Genomic DNA, 5,099 nt, shown 5'->3' on the forward strand with positions numbered 1-5,099 from the left:
CTTTGCGGAGATAGAGCCAATTGGATGCATGACAGGCGGTGTTGATGGATTTGGCCCAAAAGTTGTAGAGAGACTTGAACCCCACCATCATTGTCCTTGTCGCGTCCATCAATGTACGGTTCTTCCTCTCCGCTACACCATTTTGTTGAGGGGTGTAAGGTGCGTAATATTGATGCTTGATCCCCTCATCACTAAGAAACTCTTCCAAGGTGTAGTTCTTGAACTTGGTGCCGTTGTCACTTCTTATTGTCAAGATCTTCGCATTGTGTTGACGTTGAGCTTCATTTGCAAAGTCGATACCGGTTTGTTGGGTCTCACTCTTTCTCTTGAAGAAATATACCCAAGTGTATCTTGAATCATCATCCACAATCACCAAACGATAGTTTCTACCCCCAAGACTATCAAAGTATGGAGGTCCAAAGAGATCGAAGTGAAGGAGCTCCAATGGCCACTTCGAGTAGATGATAGTCGTGGGAGGGGGAGCCTTCTCATGTAGCTTTCCTTCGATACAAGCACTGCAAGCATGATCTTTGGCAAAACTAACATTTGTTAGTCCGTGGACATGGTCCCCCTTGAGAAGACTTTGCAAAGATCTCATATTGATGTGGGCTAAACAGCGATGCCAAAGCCATCCCACGTCAACTTTAGCCATTAGGCATGTCGCTGTCTTAGTGGATCGCTCCGAAAAGTTAATCACATAAAGACCACTCTCGACATGCCCAACAAAGGCTACTTTAAGAGTCTTGCTCCACAAGAGGGCCATGGTATCAATATCAAAAAAGGTGGCAGAGCCCATGAGTGCAAGTTGACAAACGGAAAGTAAGTTGTTTGCAAGGGACTCAACAAGCATGACTTTCTCGATCCTGAGATCATGATAAATGACAACCTTGCCAAGCCCCAATACCTTAGAAGATGAAGCATCACCCCATTCGACATTGGTGGGAATAGATGAAACTTTATGTACGTCCACCACAAAGTCCTTGTTTCCGGTCTTATGATTTGTGGCTCCAGTATCGAACAACCATGATCCCCACCGGAAGAAAACACCTACAAGAGATCAATGCTTGGTTTTACGTACCCATTTTGTAATGGGTACTTTGATGTTAGCAACAAGGGTCTTAGGAACCCAAATGGACCATTCAATGTACTCATAAGAAGAACCAACAAATTTGGCATAAACATGTCCAACACTAGCATGGCATAACACATAAGAAGGGTTAAAATCGCCGGTTTTATTGGAAGGAGTGGCATTGCCCTTCTTGACACCGTCACCCTTTGTGTTGTTCTTCTTCTCCTTAGGAATACCCTCTCCCTCCTTCACAAAGGTTTGCTTGAGAGGAGGAGGTTGTGTGGTCTTGTCATTCTTCTTCTTCTTCTTGGAATTGGGTGGAAACCCAATCCCCTCCTTGGCCACAACTTCCTTTTGATTGCTCAAAAGGTCATTGAGGTTCTTCTCTCCTTGTATGCATGACACAAGGCCTTTCTCAAGTTGCTCCTTCAACTTGGAATTCTCCTCCACAAGATGCACATGCTTACAACACGGGTTAGTAGCATTTGCATTATCAATTAAAACCATAGAAGGAAATGTGGCTTTCTCCTTGGTTAGCTTCACTTGGAGTTGATCATGAAACTCTTTGAGGCTTGCATGAGCACTCTTCAAGGCCTTGTGAGCCTTGTCAAGTATGTTAAACTCCTCCTTGAGTCTAGCATGGTAAACCCCATGTTTAGCCTTCTCGAAATTGAGCACACGAGATACAACAAGAGCATGATCAAGATCTTTCTTTAATTTAGCATGATCATCATTGTGTGACTCCTCAAGAGCCAAACGATAACCACACTCTTCCTCAAGCGCATTAGAGAGATCCGATATCTCATCGACATATTCACGACTATGCTCTTCCATCTTAAAGATGGTTTCTTCGTGAGCCTCGATCATGTCATTGGCTTCACCAAGTTGTTCCAAGAGAGCAACGAAGTGCTTCTTGGATTTACCCTTGAGCTTACTCATAAAAGACCCAAATTCATTTTCTTCCTCCTTCGACCTCTCACTTTCATCAATGCTATCCATAAAGGAAGGATTAGTAGTGATGGTGGTTTTGATGTTGGGGGTTACCTTGTTGGTGGCTTTAGCCATGAGGCACTTGGCGGTGATGTTCTCGTTGGGTGAGTCAAACAGGGACACCCGTGGAGTTGTTGCAATGGCAACGGAGGCCATGTCAACCATCTCACCGTCATCATCATCATCATCATCATCCTCATTGTACTCTTCTTGTGCCACCAACCCCTTGGTAGGAGTCTTCTTAGTGAAGTTGTTCTTGTTGGAGAAGGACTTGGCCTTGTGTTTTCGGATAAACTTGCCTCCGTTGTCTTCCCTCTTCTCGTACGGGCATTCCGCAACAAAGTGGCTCACATTGCCACAATTATAGCATGTCCTCACACGTTGCTTTCCCTTGGTGCCACTTGAGTTGTTCTTGTTGAATTTGGGCCTTGTGTTCTTCTTGCACTCAAATTGCCGTGACGCAAGAGCCATGTGCTCATGATAAGCATACTTGGTATCTTCGGGGCAACATTCCTCTTCTTCCTCTTCGCTCTCTTCTTCCACACTTCACTTGAGGACAAGGTTGGGCTTATTTTTATCATTAAGAATGTAACATCGCATTGTTGGTGGTCTTGTCCAAGATCCTCATGGCACCAAACTCATCCAACACTTCACTTGAGGACAAGGCATGAAAGTCCAGCCTTTGACGGATGAAGGATGACATGGCCTTGTGGTAGGGCATCATGGCCTTGAGAAACTTGCGCTTGATCCATTTGTCATCTGTATCCTTGCTCCCATGATATCGGAGTAAGACTGCGAGAGTGGTTAATCTCTGGTAAAGCTCACAAGGTTCTTCATCTTCATTCATAGAAACTCATCGACTTCATCTTGTACCACTTCAAAGTTGGAGCGGTAAATGCTAGAACTTCCCTTGTAAATGGAAACAACATGTTGCAATGCTTCTTTGGCCACGATGAAAGGTCGGAGTTGTGCAATATCTTCGGGAGGAATTTCTTCTTGGAGAATGAAAAGAGCGGACTTGTTGAATTGTTGGTCCGTGGCTTCTCTAGGAGTGAAGTTGCTTGGGTTGTGCGGGTAGAAACCTTGCTCAATAATTCTCGAAAGATTAATAGAACTATGATTTAAATGACGTTTAAAGTGATACACCCAAGAAGCAAAATCCTCATTTTTCACAAGCTTAGGAGGAGGACCAACATGATTTATATGAGTGGGGGGAACAGGTCCTCCATAAATAAGTGGATGTTCAACATGGGCAAAGATGCCACTTCCACTTCTACCACTAGGCATAGCAGCATTCTCACTACTAGCTTCCCCCTTTTCGGAGTTAGCATCCATCACCTTGTTACCGGGATCAACCACTTCCAACGGTTCGATAAATAACTTAAGCCCATCAAGAAACTCCTTAAACATGCCATTAACCTCAGCCATCATGGAGGTTTTCAATGTGTCCATAGCCACATCAAACTCCTCACGAGAGACCGAGGGACCCGCATCGGCCAAGGACAAAGTGGGATTCGCACCGGGGTGATCCTCCACCTCGTCCATGGTGTCAACCATACTCTTCAGATGGCAAAGTCCTTAATAAAGAGATGAGGCTCTGATACCAATTGAAAGAATCGGTATGGTTGACTAGAGGGGGGTGAATAGGCAACTAACAATTTTTAGCTTTTCTTGACCAAATTAAAATTAGCATCAAAGTAGGTTGTCTAGATGTGCAACTAGGTGAACGACCTATATGATGCAACAAAAACAAGCACACAAGCAACCTAGGGAAACAACACAAAATAAGCTTGCACAAGTAAAGGTAAAAAATAACCAACAGTGGAGCCGGTGGAGACGAGGATGTGTTACCAAAGTTCCTTCCCATTGGAGCTATGTGGAGGCAGAATGCTCCCCAAGAAGCCACTAGGTCCACTGTATTCTCCTCACGCCCTCACACATTTGTGAGATGCCGTGATTCCACTATTGGTGCCCTTGAAGGCGACGACCGAACATTTACAAACAAGGTTGGGGCTATCTCCACAACTTAATTGGAGGCTCCCAACAATACCATGGAGCTCCACCACAATGGAATGTGGCTCCGAGGTGACCTAAACTGTCTAGGGTGCTCAAACACCCAAGAGTAACAAGATCTGCAAGGGATTCGTGGGAGGAATCAAATTTCTCTTGGTGGAAGTGTAGATCCGGGCCTTCTCAACCAATCCCTAAAGAATCAACAAGTTTGATTGGCTATGGAGGGAGATCCGGCGAAAATGAGATTTGGAGCAACAATGGAGCTTGGGGCCAAAGAGTTAGGTCAACTTGGAGAAGAGGACCTCCTTTTATAGTGGGGGAGTCAATCCAACCATTACCGCCTCTTCAGCTTGCACAGAGTGCTACTACTGCTTAGTGGGGCGGTACTACCGCTGGTGCCAGCGGTACTACCGCGACCCCCAGCGGTACTACCGCGGTGACTGAGAGTAGAAGCATCAGTGGCGGAACGAGAGGGAGAGAGGGGGTTTGGGTGGCACTAGTAGCAGTGGTAGCCGCGGTACTACCGCTCACGGGCGGTACTACCGCTACTACTACTACCGACACAGGGAGAGCACCCTCGAATCGAGCTGGTAGCAGTGCCAACCAAGGACGGTACTACCGCCGATGCCCCCTCTTGATAGTATGGTGTCTCCTACAACTCAAGTCCACCAAAACCGAAACGAAAGAGACTACACCGTCTTCACTTAAAGGTCCGAGGGGAAATGAACTGTCTTGTGCCTAGGCATGAGATATCTGAAATGCTCAACGCATACGGTTAGTCCACAAAAGCATTGTCATCAGTCACCAAAACCACTTAGGAAGAAATATGCCCTTACACCCTTCAACACGAAGAACGAATGAAGAACAAGAGAGAAAGAACCAAGGAGAGATGTAAAACTAGGGTAAAAAGTAGATGGGTTTTGCGATTGTGTGTTGTTGTTCAATTGGCCATCACCCCTTAGGTATATAAGAGACGAATGGACTTCCCGTGCAAGGGAAGGTTAGAATTCATGTTCAAAACCCTAGA

This window comes from Triticum aestivum, chromosome 6B (genome assembly GCF_018294505.1).
Source record: "Triticum aestivum cultivar Chinese Spring chromosome 6B, IWGSC CS RefSeq v2.1, whole genome shotgun sequence".
NCBI classification, from domain to species: Eukaryota; Viridiplantae; Streptophyta; class Magnoliopsida; order Poales; family Poaceae; genus Triticum; species Triticum aestivum.